Consider the following 24582-nt stretch of genomic DNA (forward strand, 5'->3'; position numbering starts at 1 on the left):
TGATGGATGTGACTCTGTTTGTGAATTCAGGCTGGCATGCCAACTTCATGGATCTGACCTGTGTATAGAATAGCCATGCAAATTAGCATGGGCCTCAGGCCAAGAAAAATTAATCCAGGCCTAAAAGCAATCACGTAAAAGGCGTCTAAGGGCAAATGAAGAGAAAAATATGACTGAGAACAGTGAGGCTCTATTTTTCAGGTTTCTCTAGTTTACCACCTTGTGAGTTTTATTCTTTTATCACTAGAAAACTAGCCAAGGTAGAAAAGGACGGGGGAAATCTTTCCAGATATTTATGGGATGAGAAAAGCGTTTAAGTTGCAGGTTGAGATAAAGGATTCAGAGAGGGCTTCCCTGCCATCGGATCAGCAGGGGCCTCCAGGCCAGCCCTTGGTCTTGACCTCAGCACCCTGCTGTGCCTGGACAGCATCTGCCATGCGGGGTTGTTTCATCCCCTTGTTTTATGCTGTTTGTCTTCTCCATTGGACTGGAAGTTCTTGGGGCTAAGAATCATGTCCATTTTGCCCACCTCTGATTCCCCAGGTAGAACAGACATTTGATAAGTACTCATTAACTGGCAAACAGATACTGCATGATGATCCAGACTCAGTCTTCCGGTATTAAAAACAGGTCAGAAGGTTGTCAGAGCTCATCGGCTCTCACGTGCTCTCCTGGTCTGGCCCGGAATGCCTTGAACACTCATTAGCATTTTTTTTATCCACTCTGGTAAGCTGCCCAGTGAAACACCACCCTGAAAGATGGAGACAGAATGTGAAGCAGCGTAGGCAAACATGAGGAGGAAAGGTAGGGGCCAGGCCCAGGGGCGGGCTGGACCCAGAGAGCAAAGGTCAAGGGACAACCAGGTCTGCGGTCCCACTGCACTGTGGGGGGAGGGGCGGTTGCAGGTAAAGCAATGTGGAGGGCAAGGAATCGGCAAAAAACCAAGGTTATGGAGGTGGAAACCTGGGCACTGAGGTTCCCAGTTTCACAAAGGATCCGTTTATATGCCTTTGTAGGGGCAGTAGCAATAATAATAACTAATATCTATTAAACTCTTATAAGTTTACAGTGCAGAATATCCTCCCTGTAGGAGGAACTGACCCATGCTAAAGACTGGTAATACTGGTAATTGTCAGAGGTTAGAGGTCAGAGAGGTGAGGGTTTGATGGCCAGAATGGTATCATCATTGGAGAATTAGGAACACTCCAATTCTCTGTCAATGCATCCTCCTTTGATGAGATTCTATTGTGTGTAACACACAGGGCAATGTGTATAATAACGCACAAGGAATAATTGCAGAACGGCAATCAAAATACCACTTTATCATTATCTCCCAATTGCCCCCAAGAGAGTACTCCTGGTTAAGCTGGAATGGAGTCTGGTTAGACTTAAGGCCAAGCAGACCTCCTAATTCACCACAAAGACCTCCTCCCCCCCAAAAAAAAATTAAATCAAATCACAGGATTAGCAAATTTAGAATGTCTGCAGGGTGAGAACTAGTGCATGAGGAGAGGTTTGCCCTGTAGAGAGCACCCTGGCTTAACTGACTGAGCCAGCAGTGTCCTGAATGAGGTTGATCAGAAGGGAGATGGCTGGTACGCACCCTCAGATAAGGGTGGTCTCTGAGTCTTTCCATTCTACCAGCAGCAATTCCTTGGAAGAGAAGGTGTATTACAAAGAAGGTACAAGACCAGGACGCAGATGAACAGGCAGAAGCATGAAGACACAGGAGGGAAATCATCCCTCCTCTACAGCAATAGTAGTAGTAGTAGTAGTAGTAGTAGTAGTAGTAGTAGTAGTAGTAGCAGCAGCAGCAGCAGTAGTAGTAGTAGTAGTAATAAATAACATTTGGATATTATCATTTTCAGAGTGCATTTAAATGCACTGTCTAATCTTCATAACAATCATGTTAGGTAGTTGTTATTAGCCTTGGACTAAGCAGATAGCTTAAGTGACTTACCCAAGACCATAAGCCTAGTAAGTAGCAAAGAAAGAACTCAATATCAAAAGGGTAAAGCCCACCAGCTTTCTGTCTACCACACCAATAGCTGAGTTAATCAAGCTGGGGACCGCAAGTTAGACATAAGGGCAGATCCGGACACTATGCCAAGCATCCCCACCAAGCGAGCCTTCACCTTCTTATCACTGGTCCTTCTAAGAGCCTACTGCCAACGCCCTTTTTCTTCCTTATTGACTCCCAGTGGAGGGGATTCTCTATCTGCCTATATCTTTCCAATTTGTAATTTACATAATTTAAAATTTTTCCAACAATCAAGTAATTTCCAAACACAGAGGTTAGTCGCTAGTCTAGGATTTATGGCAAAAGGCACTATCTAAACATATTGGCAACTTACCGTTAGCATGGTCTAGGTGCTGGAATAAATCAATGAAATGGAACTAAGAACACTAAGAATATGACTATTTATTGCAACAAAAAAAAAGCTGTCATTTCAAATTATTGAGAGACAACATGGATTATTTAATAAATGATGAAAAAATAAATGATTAGCTAAAAGAAGATACAGTTGGATCTTTACCTTACTTCTTACCATCAACATATAGATGCGTTAAATATTTAAACATAAAAAAAACAAAGCCATAAATGTACTGGATTGATAAATATTTTTATAATCTTAGAATGAGGATTTTTTTCACTCCAAGATTATATTCATACAATATATAATTTTAAATTTCATACAGCAAAGTAAATCACAAATAACATTTAAAGAGAAATAATGAACTGGGGAAAAACTTATTTGTGAACTACATAATCGACCAAGAATTATCACCTGTACTATAGACAGAGCCCCTACAAATCAATAAAAGTAAACAAAAGCCCAATGAAAAGGAAAAAGAATACATACAGGCTGTTCACAAAAGAAGAAATACAGAACAGATGAACATATACTCCACTCTTAATAATAAGTACGGTTATACAAATAAAACAATAATTAAAGCGTGTGTATGCGCATGTGTGCATGTTTGCCTTTCAGACACGAAGAATAAAGAGATTGAGAAAATACTGCGGGCAGCGTGTTGAGAAATGAGCATTCTCTTGCACTGGTAGTTGGCATTTAAATTAGCATGAGTGCTGGAGGGAAGTTTGATAACATATAACCAAATTTAATAAATTCACACTTACTTTGAGCCCAAGAATTCTAATTCAAAGAATTTATTTTTATTGTGGTAAAACTGATATACTATGAAAGTTATCATTTTAACTGTTTTCAAATATACGGTTCACATTCTTGCGTAACCGCCATCACCATCCATCTCCAGCACTTTTTTCTCTTTCTCAATGGAAGCTCTGTACCCAATAAAAACTAACCGTCCAGCCACCCCCCGCTCAGCCCCTGACAACTATGTTCTAGTTTCTGACTACAAATTTGAACACTCAAATGATTTATTTTAAGGAGAGAATAGTACAAGTGAAACGACATAGATGCACAAAAGAAGTATTCATTCAAAAAATATTTCCAGGGGACCTGCTATGTGCTAGGTAATAAACAAAACAGACTCGGTTACTTGTCTCATGTACAAATTATGATCTAAAGAAGGTAGACCATAAACAGACATGTAACCAATAAAGCATTAGGTTTCAATAAGTACTGTAAAAAAAAAAAATAGATTCATGTGATAGTGATTTAGCAGGGTACCTAAGATAAGGCAGTAAGGAAGGGTCTCTCAAGCACTACTTATACTAGCAAACAAATTAGAAAAATCTAAACATCTCAGCAACATCCTGCTAAGGTGCAGAGTCCACCTGGCCGGATGTCAGCATGACAGTTCATTGTAGACTCTGAGAGCCTTTCTCAGAACTACATTAATTCAGCATGCCTTCTGTAGCGTACATTCCTGGAGAGAAAGCAATTCCAACATCTTGGGGTAGAAAATAATTTAGCAGGGGTACATGCCAACGCTGCTTTCTTCTGAGAAGGAATGTGTAGATGACAGTTTTAAGTGTTTGATATCCAACCCCTCCTAAACTGTGAAATAGCAGCAGGGCGATCAAGAGGCTGATCTAAATCTTCTTTCTGTGGTTTTACTTTTGTTCTGGCAGGCTGAGTGAAAATGGAAAAAACGTACAGTGTGTACATGGGAAACATATTCTTCCCTCTTTCTTGACTAACTGACATATTAGAGAGCAGGCGTGAGTCAGGGGCAATGGCATTGCTTGTGATCGAGCTGAAATACATGGAACAATTTAAATAGCATCAAGGGCCTGGCCTAACCTTAGCCCAGGCAGGAAATTCAAGGGTAATATAACACTTTGCTGTTAAGTAATGCCATTGGAATAAAAGCATGTTTGGGATGACTTTTGGCTTTCACTTGGAATTTCTGTTTCATTTGCTTCCAGAAAGAACTTTTTCACCCCCCTAAAGTTAACTTGTATTTCAAGTTTTTGGAGCTGTATAAATACAATGTATACAAACTGGCCTGGAATTAAAGCTGTATGTCATAAATTATGCTGAAAAACAATTTCAGGACCTTAGCTTTAACTCTGGGACTTTATGGCAGCAACTTTGTATAATGTAAAGAGCAAGTCGCAGGATTGAGACCTCACTATGACTTATTAGCTACGTGACCTTGGGTGGATTATTTGACTTTTCACCCTCTAAAAGAGGGATGACAATAGAACCTACTCAGAAGATTTTTATGAGAACAAACCAAGGACATGAAAAGCACAGTGCTAGCCCACAGTAGGGCTTTTTGCTTTTTCCTTCTTTCCTGGGCTTCATAACTGTGTCTGGCATTACTGACAGAGTAGAAAAAACTAAAATAGACAACTGAAATTTATTTTTGTCTGAATTTCTTGGACATGGTCCGACTGATTCCCCCTGTTGGTTTTAAGCCACACTCCTCCAGTGCTGCCTCCTAAATGGAGTGTCAACAGGCATCGAAGCACCATGTTCAGTTTTAAAGGAACATGGACTAACTGGAGCATCTCTAGATAACCTGGGATGGTGTGAAAGACTCAGACTCAAGGGAGAAACTGCTGACAGAGCTGCAGATGTTTAGCTCCAAATATTTGGAGGGTAAAACACCACGTGGAAGAGAAATTAAATTTATCCTGCATGACTCCACATGTAAAGATGAATTCCAGTTTTATATATATATAGAAAACTTTTATTTATAAAATAAAATTGTCAAGGAAAGCTGCTATCTTCTGAGGTAGGGGGTTCTTTCTAAAGGATTTCTATCAGAGAATAGCTGTTCGCTCTTTAGGAGTTGAGCAGGGAACTCAATCAGAAAAGGGATGGAGGAGGTTCCAGGGGCTTTCTTCCCAGGTCAGGGAGGCTGCAATTCAGGGAGCTACATCAATGCAAGATTTTGCTACAGGAACTTAAGGAGAACAGCCATGGCAAGGTGTAAAGCACTCACTGGAGCACACAGGCTGTGCTTACGCGTGAACTTTAGCCTTCTATAATAAAGGAATGTCATGCCACATTGAAAAAAAAGGCCTTTAACTGCTAGAAATGAAAATGTTCATACTGTAGAATAGCCTATCATATTTTACAGGTTCCTATAGACCCAGGGGCCCAATGAAACTGAACCAAGATCTTAGGCATTAAGTTACACTTTAATTTTACCTTTTCCCCCTGTGATTTTGACATACGTGATTAAAAATGAACCTGGACCTTTGACCTACTCGTTTGGAGGTTGTTGTTATTCCACCCCCCCCCCCCCCCTTTCACCTGCAAACCTCTGCTGATTGTTTCATACAGCCTTGGTCAACTGCTTTTAACAGCTAAACATTAAAGCCACTGAGAGCATAAACAGGAAGCTGGTGTTTAGGTGGGAGTTCCTAGGAATTTTATACTGCTGACCACAGAGGCCAAGAGAGAAAGGAAATAGGAAAAACAGTGTAAATACCTGGGTGACTGACTAATAATTTTGCCCAGCTCAGCTGGCTTTTCCGAACATTTAATAGGAAGTCTTTTCCAGAGGCAACACCCTGAAAAATTTTCAGGACCCCGCGTGGAATTAAAGGGCCGAATAGGGACGTTTACTGCACAGCGATTGTTTGGTTCTGTTCACTGGCGACCTGGCAGAAAAGCTGCCTATTTCTGCAAGTGATCGGCTCCATTTGCATGCGTGGTGCAGACATTTTGCGGTCACCAGGGTTCCCAGGCCGCTGATTTGTACATGCTTGTCTGGCCACCCCTTTCCTCCTGCACTCCAGAGCGCCTAAGAGGATTTAGAATCAAGTGGGCGCATTTGCACGGCCTTGTTCTGAAGAGGCAGCTGGAGCACGGCCGTCGGCCTGGCACAGACGACCGCGGGTCCCGAGGGACGCATTGTCCTCCGAGGGGCCGCCACGGGGACTCCATTGTGCGCCAGGCAGGCCTTTCTCTCCTGCCCTCTGTCTCCCCCGGGCCCCTTCCCCACCCCCTACACAGACTTTTCTCTCTAGCTGCCGGGACCCCCCGCTGCCACATTTCCCACGCAGAGGCGCGGGCAGGGCTCGGCTGGCCATCTGCACGCGGAGATTGACAGCAGCCCCGGAAGGTCAGTGCCTCAACGATTTCTGTCTGAACAGCAGGCCACCCAGGCCTCCCGAGCAACACAGGGACATCTGCTCCCCTTAATTTAGAACGCTGGTTCCAATTTCACCGTAGCCCCTTGCTAGACGTTGTCCTTCGGCTCCCGGGGGAGGGGCCGGGTTGGGGCCGGGCAGACGCGCTGCCGCCCCCGGCTCCCCAGTTCAGGCGAGAACAGCTGAGTCTGGCGGGATGGGAGGGGTAGGGGGGGTGAGGGTTGGGGCCGGGTAGCTCACGTGACCTGGGTGACGTAGTAGGGGAGGGGCGGGTCGATGCAGTGGGCACGCATGGATGCGCTCCAGGTCTGCGTTGCAGAGGGCTACGCTGGCCGGGTGTGGGACCTGGAGGGAGCTGGGTGCGGGACCCCGCTCTGCACGGGAGGTTGGGCAGCCCCGCGCCTCTCTCCTCGATCTCGGGTGTCGCAGTAGATATTTGGCTCTCCCACTTGGGCAGGAAAGTTTATTGCAACCAGTGTGAGGACTCCAGCTCTCCCCTCCCTCGTGCAGGTCCCCGCGCTGGCACTTTTAAAGCTGTCCGTCAGCGGGCAAGGCCAATATCCTGCCTGGACAGTTGCCTTCAGCACTTACCCTGCCTTTTTTTGCTTCGTATTTGGGCAAAAAGAGGAAAGAATTGCACTTCTATTGAGGTTCTACTAGTAGATCATTAGCTCCTTGAACACAGACATTGCATCTTATTTATCATTATGTCTGTACCGCAGAACACAAATGTTTGGAGACTAAGTGTGTGTGTGTGTGTGTGTGTGTTGAGGAGTGTAGTTGTGAGCGATGAGTGTAACTTCTCTTTTAATATGAGAGAAAATGAGACGTTGTGGAGAATGAACCTGCACATATGGCCCGGCATTAATTACTGTGTTGCCTCTTTTCCTTCTTTCTTCTTCCCCTTCTTCCTTTCACAAAGTGCCCCTGTGTGTCAGATACCAGGCAATGGACTAGGAATATAAAGAACGGAGATTCCCAGCCCTCCAGATGTGGCCACTTTGTGAGAGGTGCTGTGTAGGGGTAAATAGCTGACCAGGGCTCTGGGTGATAAATGCTATTGATAGGATTGGATTCCTCCAACCTGCTTTACCTTCTGCTCATTCTTCAGGCTTCAAATGAAATGTCATATCCCTGGTGTCTTGACAAGATAAGCTTGTCCCATTAAGTGACTCTGTAACATCTGACACTTCTTTTTGTGATACTTATGACGTGACATGTATAAGCGGGCAAAGTTCAACGTCATTGTTCAACTGTAAGCTTCTTGAGGCAGAAACTGGCCTTTCTATTCATGGATAGTTGCCATACCTAGCACAGTGTCTGCTCCATTGTGTTCCCCAAATACTTGGTACACTGATCAACAGTCAGACTTTTCTTAATGAGAAAACCATTTATACATTTTCTGTTTGGGATGGGAGGCCAGGCCGTGACTACTCCACATTTTGAGTACCACATGGGAAGAGAATGGCTTTGGTTTAGAATTTATTATTTTGTAATAATCTGCTGCCCAGAGATTTCACAACAGTCTTCTGCAGAATCAGCATGAGGTAGGGGATTCTCAGAAAGAGATACCATGAAACGAGTTTGGGGGAGAAAGGTTGAGCCCTGACAAACAGATTTCTGAACTGTAGGATTTCAAAGAGCTTTTAATGTGCTTAGGCACAGTGTCCTAACCCAGACTGTTTGTTTTCAAGGAGCATCTAGTAACATTTTGCAGGTGGGGGATAGGGTTGAAGCTAAATGGTAACTTGCCACACCATTTCTCCCAACTCCTCCTAGGCCCTGGGAGGTGGAAAGACAGAGCTAAATAAGAGTAATTTGCCGGCGTGAAGAGTAGTTTTTTTCTACTTGGTTTCTTGTTATATCATGTAACAAATTTGTTAATTCGTTCCTTGTTTTTATACAATAAAGAGAGAATAGAGGATGTAGATTAAAGTGTTGGTAGCAAAGTACTACCAGAGTTGGAATTCAGCTCTACCACTTTTTAGCTGTGTAATTTTGGAGGCAGCCTTTAGCCTCTATGTGCCTCGGACACTTTAGTTGTCAATAGAAGCAATAGTATCAATCTTAGAGTGGTGTTAAGATTTTTAAAAGCACTTGTATGTATTTAGAATTCTCAGGTATAAATTTTACTTAGCTGCTAACAACTTATGAATTAAAAATTGAATATTCACTTTCTAATAGATCAAGTTAACTAAGTCTGGTATTAGTGGAGAGGGGTCACAGGGGTCACAGAGGACCATGGTCTGAGGGATGAGTTTTTCTCCGCTTGCTGACTTCTGAGCACAAGCGAAACATTCTGTGCCTGCTGCTGTTCCTGCTAAGATTCCAAGTTTTGTAACAGCATTTGCTGAGCTCTCCCTCCAAGTTAATTTAAGTTGTGATTTCATTACCCTTTTTTCTCTAATGGAGCAGTGGAGCAGCTGTCGATCAAGATTAAAAATTTTAGCCTGCAATCTGTTTTCTAGGACTGATTTAATAGCCAAGCGCAAAATTCCTCAGCAACAAGTTTGTGATCCAAAAGACCACATGACTTTAAACAATAGAGACCTACTTACAATGAAAAAGTAAATAGGATCTTGCTCTGTTTGTTGCAGCTTAATTTGACCATGAGGAAAAGAAATCAATATGGAATTTTCAGAAAAGAAAAATTTTAAGGGGCTACACTGTTAGACTACCATGTGAAAATTCAAATCGTTTTTAAGTGCACTTAAACTGTCCGGCCTAAAAGAAAGTTGCTTCCAGAAATTTAAAGGTAGTCTGAAAATGAGTGGAGACACGGTTTCTTACCCATATGTATAATATCAACAGTTTTACTCCTTCAGCTCTTTATTTCATGCATAGGACATTAACTTGGACAGAGTTTGCTACACTAGATGTTTGTAGTATATCTATTTTCAGATATAATCAACTGTGCATTCTCAAAAGCATCATACTTTGAAATAGGAAGCAAAGGATATACTTTTAAAATGTTGGCTCTTTTGATGGATAGAATCTTGATGACTAGAATGGTACTCGGCCCATGTATCCTGACATCACTTAACTCACATGGGGTTACTACTTAAGGATAAGCAATTTGCTCAACACCACAAAGTTCTCTATAAGAAGGTGTTTTAAAAGCAGAATCCAGTATTAAATGTGGAGTGTGCATTGGACACCTCTTGGTACCACCTCTCACCTTTGGGTGTCCTCTGTCCCTTATTCCAGCCATTGATACAGACTCTGAGCAGGTGCCTTCATGTAGGTACAACCTGACAGGGCCTTGCCTCACGGCCATGCCTCACACCTTTGCTGGAGCTTCCAGAATTTGCCCTGGAGATTCTCTGAGCCATGTGGGTCCTGCGCATTGCCTAACTTTGAAATGCAGGGAAGTGCATTTTGGGGGCAGAACTTTAAACAATGAAGCGTAAGCACTAATGGATAAATGCTTTCCTTTCTTCCTCCAGATGGACAGTCCTGAGACATTTTTCATACAACTCCCTAGGCGGCCCAGAAGAAGCCAGCAACCATTCGCCAGGAGCTGTGGCCAGCCTCATAACTCATTCGTGTATTGGTTTTTCATCCTTCTCTGCTTCATTCTTCTTGTCCCTTACTCCTACTCACTGGATCACATTCCCCAATAAAGTATTTGCACTCGAGCCTTTGTCTCAGGATCTGCCATCTGGGAGACCCAGGCTAAGACCATGTTATTTTTCAGCAAATGGAGTTTTAGTGTCCAGGCTGTCTTCACCCTCCCTCATCCCATTCCTCTTTTCACTGTGTGAGTTTCCATTCCGTTATTATGACCATAAAATGATTAAAGGGTTGCTTCTTTCCTTGCTGTGGATGTAGCGAGTCTTCGTGAGGGTGGTGAATCGTGACTGCCTTTGCTTCAGCCACAGCAGGACCCAGATGTCATTTGCAGTCCTCATCTGGGAGCCGGTCAGCCACTTTGGCCCTGCGATTTGTCCACTAACTTTAACCTGGCTCTGTTTAATTTTTCCAATCTGTATTTTTAACTTCCTCCTCATATTTTTATCTGTTCATTTTATCTTGCTCCATTTATGGATTTGCAGAGTATAAATAAGCAAAGATCGATGTGAGTAGACCTTTAAAAAAAAAAATCACATGGCCCAGTGCTCCAAAGTCACATGTAATACTCTTACCATGTGACAAAGCTTTGTAGAATGATAACAAAATCATGGTTTTTAAAAATAGCAGTAGAATAATTTTGTCTTCATTTGGAGACCATTTATTGAATTTGTTTAATCACCAGTAAGCCACTGGATTCGTATCTGCCTCCTCTTAGGGACCTGCCACATTGGCACAGTTTTTATGGGTGCTGTGGTCGGGGGCATGCTGGGACATCGCATCCAATGTAAGAGACAGATTTTTGCATATTACCCCTCCCAAAAAAAGCAAAAAAAGCAAAGCCTGATGAGTGCATTTGAATTCTGGCAGCAGCATATTCCACACCTGGGAATGCTGCTTCCCCAGAATACCATTCAAAGGTTACAGCTCTGAGGAAGGACCAGAAAAAGAAAGGTCTCGGCATCAGGTCTAGGATGCAGTGCAAAAAGCCCTCTGGCTTAGGCCATACGAGCCCATAATTTTTCTTTTTCTGGAATCAGAGGTATCAGTGGTGGGAAAAGATGTCATGTGGAATTCGTGATAAGCCAAAGTGGGAAAATCACAGCGTAGACACTGATGGTTCTGGAGCAAAGCTCCGCCATCTGCAGCAGAGAATTCTACAGCTTTTTCACGATAGCTCTAGCATGTCATGGGGACCTGGTAGAGACAAAGCAAACACTTAACCATGGGACGCCAACTGACCACTTAGCCAAAATAGCCCCTCATGACTGGGTTCTGTCGGAATTGCCATGTCATACCATGGGATAGGCCAAGGAAGCATCCATTGTAAGACTGGACTGGTACCTCTCAGGTCAGAGCAGGACCAGAGGACACATTCAAACTGCACAGGAGCTCCACATCACCCACTGTTCCTGCACCAGCACCTGCCGATCAGCTCATGCCTACGGCCATGAGGTGGGTCCCTTAGGATCAGCTGATTGAAGAGGAAGGAGCTCAGCTTGCTTCATGGCTGAACCAACTCTGCATGTGGGTGCCAGTTGCAAAGGGACAGTGTCTGCACCACAGCTTTATTCAAGGTGGTCTTGAAAGCCAATGGCAAGGGAAAGTCTCAGATGATGTCCCTCACGGGTAGTAGCAAATGGTTTTACCAAATAGTCAGGGGCTTAGAAGTGGCAGGAGAGGGGGGGTGGAAATAGGCAGATGGGCAACAAGTAGCTCTGGAGTAGAGATATGCATGGACCGACGTGAGGGCACAAAGGTCTTTATACACATGTTAGCACCTGCAAGAGAGAGGCACTAAGCATGCAGGTAGACAAAGCAACTAACCAACTGACAGAAGCCAGCATCTATCATCAGCCACTGCAATGTTGGCACAACAGGCACATGAATAGAAGAGCTATGGTGGCAGGGATGGAGGCGGTACAGGGCCCACTAACGCGGGAACCTGCTTATCAAACTTTTCTAGTTATTGCTACTGCCATATGCCTAACACTCCAGCAGCAGAGAGTGACGCTGAGTCCCCAGTACAGCACCATCCCTCAAGGAGACCAACCAGACCCTCTGGAAGACTCTTTGGACATCTTCTATCCTGGAGAAAACAGCAATTCATTTTACCATAAACGGACACATATTCTGAATATGGATTCACATTTCCTGCCTGTAGGGCCTCAGCTAGCACCACAATCCAAGGCTTATACAGTGTTAAACCCACTGTCACGAGATCTCATATAACATCACATTGCATTAAAAAACACGCTTTTCAGCAAAGGAGTTGTTGGAATGGTTACATGGCTATGGACTCTACTGGTTCTGTCTCATGCTGTACCATCTAGAAGCTGCCAGCCAGAGAGAGTGCAGCGTAGACAGACCTGTCGAAAGCTTAGCTGATGAACTACTCAGAGGTGAAACTTTGTGAGAATGGAGCACTGTTCTCCAGGAGGCAGGGTGAGCCTTAAATCAAAGACCTTTATACAGCGCTGTGTTCACAATGGGTAGAAAACACGAATTAGGAATGAAGGAGTAGAGGCAGGAGCGGTCCTGCCAACCATCACTCCCAGTGACCTACCTGAAGAATATGGGCTTCCCATCCTCATGGCAGTGGGTTCTGTGGTTTTTGAAGTCCTGGTTCCTAAAGGCAGAATGCTTCTGACAGGGGACACAGCAACCATCCACTGGACTGATCAATGGGCCCTTATAGCTCCTTGCACCAAGGGATCAACAGGGAAGAAGAGGAGTCACTGTCTTGAAGGGATAATTAAGCCTGAACATCAGGAAGAGAGAGGGCCACTGTTACACACAGGGAGGGGAGAAGTAACATAGAACCTAGATGGCGTACTTGGGCTCCTCTTGGTATACTCTTCTCAGCCTTAAAAGGAAATAGACTACAGCCTGAGAAGCCAAGGGCTCAGAACCATCAGGGTTGAGGGACTGGCCTCGCCACCGGGAAAGCCACTGAAATCAGAAGAGGTGCTTGTTGAGAGTGAGGAAAAGTTTTCAATGGATAACAGAGGAGAGAGAAGATGAATATCAGCCATCACCCCGAAACCAACTGTGGTGTCAAGACCTATAATTTGTCCCACTAATCTTCCTCTTCTAAGTTCCCATGAGGAACAGATGCTCATCAATAAGTTAGAGGAGTTTTTCCTAGATGTGTAATAAGAGTACCCAAGTGTCACAAACGGTGTAGTATAGTGAATGTTTTGCTGCATTGCCCAGATTCCCATTCAGGAATAAAGGCCTTATTCCCCGGCCCCTGGGGGTGCTATCAGAAGATGGCCTTTAGCTTGTGGGGTTTGCCTTATCTAAAGAAAAATGCCTGGTGATCTCTGATGGCTGATAAAGAACCTCATGCCTCCATCCCTGGATGACCTGTGTTTAATGACCCTCTTGTCCTAAGCTGAGATAACTCTAAAAGGCTACCTCAGGTTCAGAGCCTGATGGGCTGTCTGATGTTTTCACTGAGACTGCAACACATCTCAGCCCTTCCCTGTGTCTCCTCCTGCTTTCTTCATTTCCCTTCATAAGTAACTGTCCCACGAGCATTCCTTACAAAACTTCACCCTGGGAACGTGACCTTCAGCAGCCAGTAAAACTTAGGTTATCAACAGATGACAAAATTTGTATTCATAGGCCAGTGAAGCCCACAAATGAAAATACTTTGGCTATAAAAACTAGGCAATTTTGTTAATACCAAACTGGCTAGTTGCCAATTGATTTTGATCAAATATGCATATATGTAGCAAAGTGAACACTTTTTGAGGATTGCTAAATAGATTTAGTTTGGACGCATTTCTCTTCAGATGCCAGAGTTCCAACTGTAATTTCGATTCTCAGTTTGAATGGTAGGATTTTTGCCATTTCACAGAGGAAAAAGCATTTTCACAGAGCTCAGTAGATGCAAACATTTCCCAGAGTTTTGATACATGATCATAAAGTTTAGGAGAATTTGTGGATTCAAATATTTATTTCTAGAATCCTAAGTTTTTGTGCCTTCTTTGTGTGCATGTTTGTTTGGGTTTTTTTTTTTTTTCAGCCCAATCAGTTCTTGAAACTGAACCACACTGACAAAGCAAATGTTTAATAATTCAGATACATGCTGAGGTTTGCATTCCATGGGCAACTGAGGAACTTAAAACCATGATTCATTTTTATCAAACTCTATGAATCTTTTCTTGAATTATGACTTTATATTCACCCACTAGCAGCTCTATACACTCTGTGAAGGTTGCGGGGAGCTCAGAGCAGATCAGGAAAGTGGAATCCATATGTCCCCAGCGGCCATCTATTTGCTCACGTGCTTAGACAAATCAGCACAGCAAGTTTTTCTTCCTGCCATTTCAAGTTCAGGTCTTGTCTCATCAGCAAGAAAGTCCCATCTTGGGAGACTTTGGGAAAAGAACGAGGTGGTTCTTCTATGTTCTTTCATGACCAAAAGTTATTGGTCTGAAGAAGGAGTTCAGAAAAACTTTTCAACGAGTTTACACAAGTTAGCACTCTAATTACACTAAACGGGATAAGTTTTCACACTGCGGCAGATTCTTCTGGACAGCAGATACTGAGTACCATTAAGGGACAAGTGCAGAGAAAATGTACACATTTGATTATTTGTTGACACTCATCGTGTAATGAGCCTGAGAGGCCATGTTCACAGGCCACTTCTTCCGACAAATGATACAGTGGAAGGTGGGCATGCATGCCTCTGCTTTTGATTTGAATAAAGAGTTGAGACTTTTCTTCTCTTTTCATGATCCTTTTGAGGCAAGTGACCTACCTTTTCCACTTAATACCGGACTTCTCAGGCCTTTTACTAGAAGGGGCGTATGAGCTAATTCAGAGTGATTTTGTTATCGAACCTGGTCCCAGGTAGGCCACACCTCCCATTCCCGCCCCCTCCCACCCCCCCACCTTCCTACTATCCCCAGCTCTGCCCTTCATGGTTTGGATATCTGGTTAGCTCTAATATCTCTGATTTAAAGGACTGTGAGAACAAACCCCTTCGTTCTCCCCAGCTTTGAAGGCAGGGCACGTGAGCACACTGCACGCCTTCTGTGATGAGTAGTGCGGCAGCTGGGAGCAGTGGGGGATGTGGCATGGGGAGGAATGGAGAACAAAGCAGCCAGGGTGAGTGATTTAGCCCTGGTTCTGTCAGAGCCTGAGTCAGAGCTTGCTTTATCTGGGCCCGTGTGTTTTCTCAATTACGTTAGGCCATCTCCCTCAGATGGCCTTCACAATTGATTTAGCCAGCGCCAGGGGGGTTCGTCCGCGAGAATATTGAGCTCAGCCCTCCTGTTTGCCTCATCAATATGCATTTTGATGTCAAAATACTTGCAGTGGTACTTTTCCTCTTCTTTTCAAAAACATTTGTTCTTTCCCCTGGACTTTTCCATTGAAAAGGCTGCTGTTTATCTTAAGAGTAAACTTTTCCAGTATTGATAACTTTGTCTTTTTGAATTCCGATTAGCCATTAGGTGGACCATCTATCTATGCCTTGCTCTTCTCTTACAACATTTTTAAGTGCTATGAAGCCAAAGGCACTAGGGTGGGCCCTGGGATCGGGGAAAGCAGTGCGGAGATGATGTCTGTTCAGAGTCCTGAGGACAGTAGGAATTTACTAATCCATTTATACTTCTCCAGCTAACGATGGGGCCATTTGCCATCTGCTCCCATCCCTGCTCTTATCTTTTTAATCTGAGTTCTCCTGACTCCCCAGCCAGTCAGCCCTTCTGTTCCAGAGAAGCTAATCTGCTTTCTGTAGCCCCCAAGGACTGGCTGGATATTGTCTGGCTGCTTTCGTCCATGCTACCCTTTCTCTGTGAATATATGTTCATTATATTCCGAAAGATCTTGCTCAGACTCAAGGGATCTAGACAGCTCTCCCTAATGAATTCTCTTCTGATCCCTTTTTTCCCCTCCTTCTCAGAACTTATGTTTTCAGCTTATACAGCGTAATGCTAAGGACCTAGAGAAATCACACTGGCACAAGCATGATTTGAATGTCTACAGATAAAAATAACCCAAAGAAAGGTGTCAAGATTCTCCTCATGTACTTTTATAAAAACAGGACATGTAGGGCTTACAGCATTTCAGGTCCGTGGGGAAATCAACAAAATCCACCTCCTTGTCCCAGCAACTCCTAGTGTCCCCATGTCAAGATATAGTTCTCTATGTCAATGTAGCACCACTTATAGATAGCAGTATTTGGGAGGCAATCTGAGGAGGGAGGTGTATTAGAATGGGCTTTATGACCACGATTAATTTTTTTTATTTGATTACTAAGTAGCAGTCTCTTTAGGAATTTGTCCATCTTTGCACTCCTATAGAAGAATGGTTACGGAAACAAAATAATAACTTTATATTGTGTATAGACCTTTACAGTATACATCTTAAGTAAATGTCATCTCCTCTGATAAATCATTCTGAATCCCCAGGACAGTTGCTGTCACCTTTCTTTGCGTGCCCAGTGCATCTCGTCATAACTCCAGCTTAGCAGCTACTGCGAAGCTTCGCAACTTCTGTTCCATGCCTGACTCCTTAGGAGATAGAATTTTTTAAGGGTGGGGAGCTTGGCCTTTTCATTCGTATGTGTCCATGGTCTGGCTCATGATAAAGCTCAACACACTTTAAAAATGCTTAATAGATAAATAAATGAATGAATGGATAAATGAATGATATTTCTGCATTATTTGATAAAGGCTTGTTATATTACCCTTTGATTATAATAAAGAAAAATAAAAGCAGACAAATCTTGCTGATAACTATGGGAAAAAAATATTTGTAGGAGAAGGTTTGGAGCTGTAGATAAAATTAAGTCTCTAAGTTTTCCTAAGTGTTCTTTTATCACAGGAATAGATAATGAGGAATTACTAATATTAATTTGGGCCGGCACTTCTGCACTGTTATGAAATTCGTTTAATTGTGCCCTATCTTTCCCTAAGAGTTAAATAAAAAGTGTTCCAAAATTTTAATAAGTATAGAGCAAAAGGCTACCATGTAAATGATGAAGTATTAGGTGCTTTTCTGAGTATTTTCTTCTTCATGCTTAAATGTTAATCTCTGAGTTATGCACTGTAATAATAGATCCAACTGAAAAAGTGTTTCTGGAACTAATGCATAAAATATGTGCATGCAATTTGAAAACCGAAAAATGGTTTATTCTTTGAGGGGAAAAGAACAGTATGAAAGTTACTGCCTCTCCGGGGAAACAGAAAGTGATCACCTACAAGGTTAGCTGATTTTAAATACTGATTGCCAAACTGTTCAATAAAATATGAATACTTATTATGGCAATCCACATCGCATGTTATATATCCTATTTCGGGGGTGACGGGCACCTTCTTAAAGAGGTGTACACTAACTAGGTAATGTCAAACATTATAAGGTGAGTGGAAATTGAGACCGAAGTTCTTCTTTACTATTGGGTGCTCAACTGGACTTTAACCTCTAGGAAAAGACTAAAACTATAAACAACATTCAGTATCCATGGTAACATGCATAAGAAGGTAATTATTTTTTCTTTACATTTTTAAATTTCAGAGTTTAATAGCATGTTATATGCATTGCCTCGGGCTCACTATTCCTCCAGTTGGTCATTAAGTATCAGGAAATGCCCTCTCTACCAGCCATTATTGCTTAAATAAAATGCCACTTACAAGCCTCGTGAACAAAAGAGCTACAGTATCAGTGAAAGGCACACCTTACCTATTGTAGTCACTTGGCATAGAGAGCAAGGACCCCAATAGCACCTGGCCCAGAAGCCAGTCTCATGTCCTGAGAGCAACATTCACAAGGATACCTTTTCATTTACGGTTAATCAGACTCAGGTGTCCTTCAGGTGGATACACCAGAAGAAGGGCCCCAAAGCCAGGGTCTCATACGGCCAACTGGGCTGCTGCAAGAAGGCTGCAGGAGCAGAGAATTCTGGATAAATCCAAGGTGTGTCGATTCCATCTTATCGTGTTCCAGGTCACTTGTCTGCAGAGTGCACTGTTCTTTTCCTACATCTGTCGCCCCATATACCTTCTCTCGTTTGACTCTTTTATTGGTAAAATATATATAACATAAAATTTACCTTTTCAAATATATATATGTTTTGGTTTCAAGGAAGACTCATATTCACTATAAATTGTATGATTGAGAAGGTAGAAAGGGAGAAATTGCTTTCAAATCTGATGTTTATTCTACATAGGCAGAGAGATGATAGCATTTCAACGATGATCCAGTTCAAGTGGAAGCCAAAACTCCTTTCTTTGACTGCAGAGGCTCCTGTACACCTGGGACACCTACACCAGACAGGTGCCCACCTCATGGCTTCTGTTTGCCTGCAGAGACAACCTCAATAAACCCATCCCCAGATGACTCGTGCAAACAAAAGAAAAAAGGCATGCTGAAAACTGGAGCTAATATAGGTAGTTCTAAATTTAGATAGGAGTTTTCTTCCAAGAGTTTGTTTGTAAATCAGTTTTTGGAATCTGGAGCTAACATTTTCCCATAGACACATTGTAATAAGGTAACCCCTAATGAAAATTAAATACTACACATTAGCAAAAACTTATTGGCTATATTTTTTTACTCCTTTTCAGCTATGTTATGAGTTTTGTGGGCCTTTGTGGGCTAGGCTGGGAGCTACACCACCTCATACAATGGTTTCTATGGGAAATTAGACCTGCTAAGAAGGTGGATGCGAGGAACTTGCCTGCTGCCAGAGCTTCACAGAGAAGAGAGAATTCCCTCCCACTGCTCCGATGATGCCACCCAGAAGCAAGAAGGGAAAGCCTTTTTTGTGTAAGGGACATTCATAAGTTTGGTGTTTGTAGTTTGAGAACTGCCAGAACTTAATTTAGAAAGTATTACAACTATATTAGGCTGAAGGTGAACTCAGAGTTTAGAGCAGGAAGTTGAATAAGAAAACATAAACAGTAAAGCAAAATATAGAACCAAGATCTGAACGGAGGTAGACACTGGAACTGAGAGCTTAATAGCAGGGCTGTGAGCAAGACCAGCATTCCAGTGCCAAACAAGGCAATGCAAAATTTCTTTACTAGAAAAAGTAAAGAAATTCAAAGGCAGCGAAGCAATCAGATCATGATGCCGATCACAGGAATTTTCTTCTTTTATCCTTGTCTAAGTTGACTCTAAAAGTTAATAAGTTCTGAACCATTTAAGCTATCATGAAATCATGTGTCCATCTTATTTTTCATCCATAATTTACATCATAACTACTTATCCCACTGCCCAAAAAGCTCACCTGGACAATTCTCCAAACGTTTTTGCCCCTAAGTGGCAAGAGAGAGAGAAATTTTTTCAGCCAGAAGGAGGGGAGAGGTGGGATGTGGGGGAGGGGAGGAAAAAATGGAGCCACGCCCCATGAGAAAGAACAATTCTCAGTTTAAGAGATTGTCAGGGGAAGGGTACTTTTGGGGCGGGGGTGAGGGAGCACATAAGCCATGATTATGATTCCTGGAGAAAGGAATTATAGCAGAGGGTCGGGAGGAAGGCAGAGGAATACTGTGTAAGGTGCGTGAAACATGCCTGGAATCTTCCAGAAAAAGAACACCAGAAACAAAAACTGTATGTGATGAGGTCAAATTTCTTGTGGTATCTAGGAGGGAGCAGAAGGTGAATTCCTGAGCCGGAACAGCAGATGTGGGGCTGACCCAGGACACCGCAGATTGCCAAAGTTGGGAGTATGTGCCCAGTTTTCCAAATTGGTAGGAGCAGAGAGGTCTCTGATGTTCTTCAAATTCCTCAGGAGGAACTTAACTTCTGTTTTGCTCACCTTCCAGTTTGGGTACCTTTGGGGGTTTGAGTTTACATTTCCAGCTCTAGCCTTGACCCCCAGGAACCTTGCCAACCTCCCTGTGATTTTGAAGACTTGGAGAGGGATTCAGATACTATATTCTCTGTCATCTCGTGTATTTTATTATTTGGGGTAATTTGTTCTGATTGTCACCATTAGAAAAAAAAAATGGCAGATGAGAGAGATTTTTCAGAGCTGTTTGGAAAGAGTTTCTCAGGGTCGGTTAAGGAAACGCCCACAGTATATAATATATTATTTTTATTATTGCACCAAAACACAGAAGTGGCCATATGTAAAGATGCTATTCAGACAGAAAGGGAACTAGCAGTCTGAAGATTGGGATTACATCAATAGTAGGAGATTTTCTCACTGTGGGCCTGGAATTTTGAGCATCTGTAGGACTGGTCCCTGTCTCATTTTTCAGCATTTGATATAGAGACTTAGTGCTTTTAAATATGTTAATTTCAGAGGAAAAAGCTTCTTGATACATAGTTCAAGTAATCCCTTCCTGGGGAACTTGGCGGGAAACCCTGCCCTTTGGGACGTGTGCCACTGCAGCGCTGTTCTTGGGCCGTGGTGACTTCTCCTCTCCGTGATGTTTGGAAGGTGTGGTTTGGACAATGTAGAGCATAACAATATATCAATCTCCTGAATATTCAGCCCAAGAAGTTTTCGTTCAGGTGAACACCTCACCTGTCATTCATATCTGAAGGGCTCATTTCTCAGTTGTTGTTTTATGCTCTAGCTTACTTCAAAGCAGAGTTTAAGTTCTGTGAAAGGGATTGTGTGTGCTCCCCTGTCAGTTAGTTCCTAAACTTAATTGCGCTTAGTAATGTTTTAAAAACCCACTGATTTGGATACACCGGAAGAAGGTCTTTCTGAATCATTGAATGTCTGGATGATGAAACAATTTGGAGCACACATCAAGTTTGATTGTTTTAAGTTGTTCCACTTGACTATCTATTTGACTTCCCTCAGCAACATTTATTGAGGGAGCTGCTTCAACAAAATAAGTAATTTTTATCTTGGTTCAGGTATTGTTTGCTTCTGTTCCACATGTGCCCTTAAATTGACCTTGGTTACATTACCTTTGCCTCTGAGAATTGCAGGTCATCCAGACGTGGAAAGGGATGGAGAGATCATGTGGGCCACCGACCGGCGCACTTTTCTATAAAGGGCCAGGGAGTAAATATTTCATGCTTTGCAAGCCATGTGGTCTCTGTCACAACTACTCAGCTCTGCCGTTGCAGCGTGAAGTCCATCATAGATAACACGGAAACAAATGAGTGTGGCTGCGGTCCAACAAAATTTTATTTACAAAAACAGGCAACAGGCAGTGGGTTTTAGTTTGTCAGCCTCTGAGCTAGTCCAACTTCCTTACTTTACAGATAAGGAAAAAGAAAGCTGGGAAGATAGGGAATTTCCTAAAGGCACTAGATGGTTCATAGCAAAGCCAGACCCCAAACCTGGAAACTGGATCTAGAATCCAGCTTTAGTTCTACTGTGCCACATCAGCTGTGTCTCATTTTATGAAGCTTTTTCTGCCCTGTAGATGACTTAGAGGTGAGTCAGAAAGCAGTATTTGAGGAAATTATGCTCTAGTTACAGTCAATTATTCAATAAAAAGCACTTTGAAGTAGAGATTTTATAGGAGATTGTCACTAGTTATTGACATTACTCTCAGTGCCATTGTTATGTTTCAAGATGGCATGAAAAGAGTGAAAAGTTGAAAGGTTGTTATTCTGTTATGGGGTCTCATTTTAACGAGTTTTCATTAGAGTTGATTTGAATAAAGCCAGCAAAGTAGGGTTTTCAATTCACCAAAGAACAAACAGCCTACAAAGCAGTTCTTAATGTGGCAGTCAGGGGGCTAGTGAACCCCAAGATTCATGCCGAAGTCTCTGTGCATGTACCGCATACTTTTTTTTTCAGGATAGGATGAATAGTTCCTTTAGATCCTCCAAAAGATTTGTGACCCCCAAAAGTTATAAGATTCTGGATGGTGAAAGATTCTTGTCTAGCCAGGCTGCCTAAACAGGCTGCCTGAAGAGGGAATGAAGAAGCTCCAACCAATCTATCCTCCCATGTACCCTCAGCAGCTGGCTTTCCAGAGGGTAGTTAGTTGGCCACCAAAAGTGTCCAAAGGAGAAGGGATAAGTAGTCATGATTTGGTTGACACAGAGGATACATGATTAGAAACTGTGGGATGAGTTCAGCATCAGAGGTCGTGCACAGTGATGCTCAAAGTTAGCAGAGAGCAACCTTGCAGTTCCTGGTTATCAGCTGGCTCACAGTGAGATCCTGTCAATGACTGGGTTCATGGAAAATAAAACTTCAACTTCCAGAAGCAACTTAACAAAAGCATGAACAGTAGGATGCTAAATCTCTAGTCACACCTCCCTCTGTGAAACCCCCTGGCCAACGGTAGTCCCTGACCCCTGACCTCCGCCTGGCCGGGTCTCAGAACTGGCTGCTGTTCCACCCAGATCTGCCTGACTCCTGGTTCGCACCTCAGATTCTGTGAACCACATTCTCCTGCCTGCCTCTCCCAGGTCCGGTACATACCCAGCAGCCTCCGCTTTGACACAACCCCCGATCCTGACTTGGCCGTACCCCGAGGACGACTTTTTCACAGCCGAGCAGGATCTTCCCAGAAGGTGAACCCTCCTTTCGCTTCTGTTCCTCAGAATCACTTCTTTTTTTTCTGAGAAGCTCCTGACACACAGGAGAGCATTAGAGGATGCACACTTGCCACAGGGGTCCTAGAACAGCTTGATTTGGAAGGTGGAGGTGAATTTTCACAGGCCCATTACTCAGGAGAACCGCGGAGTGCTGCTGCTATTAGCATTTTGCTGTGATTTGGGCAGCACACACTAATGGCCAAAGAAAATAATACCATTAGCACTGTAATGGTGCAGTAGCATCTCTGCAGATAGGGCTCCCATTGACTTAGAGGGCCCCGACCACCAGGTGATGTTAAAATGCCCTCTTGCCGCCTTCCTTTGTTCAACACGTGCCTGTTCCCAAGCTGAATCAGCAGTGGGAGCCAATTCTGGGACAAAATGAGAACCTTTGTTATTTTAAATTACTTGTACCATCTAACTCCCTATATACAGCAAAATGTCTCTTAATAAAATCACCTTGATTTCCATAAGTGTATAGTCCATCATCACAGTAATGATTTTATTAGGCCACTAGAAGGTTCCCTCAGAGAGTGTTAAAAGGTTGGCGTGAAGGATGCCAATTTAGTAGGGGGAAGTTCAATCCAGTTTTCACTTAAAAGAGTGTCCAGTTTTCTACCAGAAACAAAAATCTCGACTCTGGATATCTGAACAGACCTTCATATTAAATGATGTCACAAGGCCAAATTTGTAGTCAAGATATTCTTTAGTATAACCCAAAATAAAATCCCAAAGAAACTCCCCTAGATAGGCTACTTCTAGCAAAGTAGTATGAGAATAAAATGTTTTCAGTTCAGTTTTGCCCCTGCGTTAAAAGGCACAAGAAGGAAGATGACCTATTTCTTCTCGCTACTCCATGAAGCAGACCTGATACATTTTGGCTCTAGGTGGTAGTGTGATGGGTGCACATGGCACATTTTTCTGAGGCCTTTTCATAGCTGTGCAGTCAGGGGCCCGGGCCATTCAGAGGCGGGTGGGGTGGAGGGAGTACATTCCCTCTGCCCAGTGTCTTCTCGGGAAGTGGAGTAATGGCAGCAAGGAGGAGCTGCCTGGGCCCAAGTCCCAGTTCTGCCAGGAATGGACCGTGTGACTTTGGGCGTCTCACCTAAACTTCCTGTACCCTGGTCTCATCTATGAAGTGAAGTTACTAACAGTGTACCTCACAGAGTGTTTTGAGGATCAGTACCTGTGGAGCACTTACCTCGTAACAAGCTAATTATTAGCTAAGTGAACCTTCCTATATTTCCAGAGCAAGTACATACTATTATGTGCCTAAGAGAGAATTTCTACAGGCAGAGGAAATCCTTTCATGGCTATGTGGCCACTGAGGAAGATATAAACATTTCCAAGACTATTTGAGTATTCTTAACTGAAAGGATATATTTTTATTAAAGAAGAACAGGACTTTGGTGAACTAGGGATGTAGAGTACTGAGTGGGAACAGTGTAGGCTATCTCCAATGCAGGTTCTTCTGACAAATCAAGGTGGGATTAGCGCCTAGCTTGTAGAGCTATTGGAAAATTAAATAGACTAACTCATGTAAAAGTGATTAGCACATGGCAAGCACTCAGTATATGTTGGCTGTGCATATGCCCGAAGCGCTCGCACACAGCATCCTGTCTAAAGCTCACCCTGATCCATTACAAAGCTGTTTTCACAGGTGAGGAATCAGGGGTCCCGGGCGATTCCATGACAGTTATATAGTAGGGGCAGGAGCCAGGGCCAGAGCCAGGGCTACGGTGCTCCATGGCCAGTGCTTTCTACGATATGTCCTGCTGTTCCTTGTCTTGCTATTTTGAGAGAGTGACGGCCTCCTGACATGATCACAAGACCCATACATCTTACAGTGCAGGACTTTTACAGTGTGCACCTTTCAGCCAGCAATGTGGCCAGTATCTACCTGAGTGACGACTACCTCCTGCGATTCGGTGATGCCATGCTGGGGTTAGGGAGTGGGGTGGAACCCGTTACTAAATGTGTCGCTGTGACAAGGAAGA

General features: G+C 43.2%; 1 long non-coding RNA gene across 1 annotated transcript; it reads left to right on the forward strand.

Moving 5' to 3' along the window:
• Positions 1-5943: 5943 nt before the first annotated feature.
• LOC118608225 lies at positions 5944-10227 on the forward strand. The gene is made up of 2 exons (XR_004952977.1): positions 5944-6510; positions 9985-10227. It is a non-coding gene; the product is annotated as an uncharacterized LOC118608225 (long non-coding RNA).
• The last annotated feature ends 14355 nt before the right edge of the window (positions 10228-24582 follow it).

The sequence above is a fragment of the Rousettus aegyptiacus genome, unplaced genomic scaffold (assembly GCF_014176215.1).
Source record: "Rousettus aegyptiacus isolate mRouAeg1 unplaced genomic scaffold, mRouAeg1.p scaffold_m13_p_10, whole genome shotgun sequence".
NCBI lineage: Eukaryota > Metazoa > Chordata > Mammalia > Chiroptera > Pteropodidae > Rousettus > Rousettus aegyptiacus.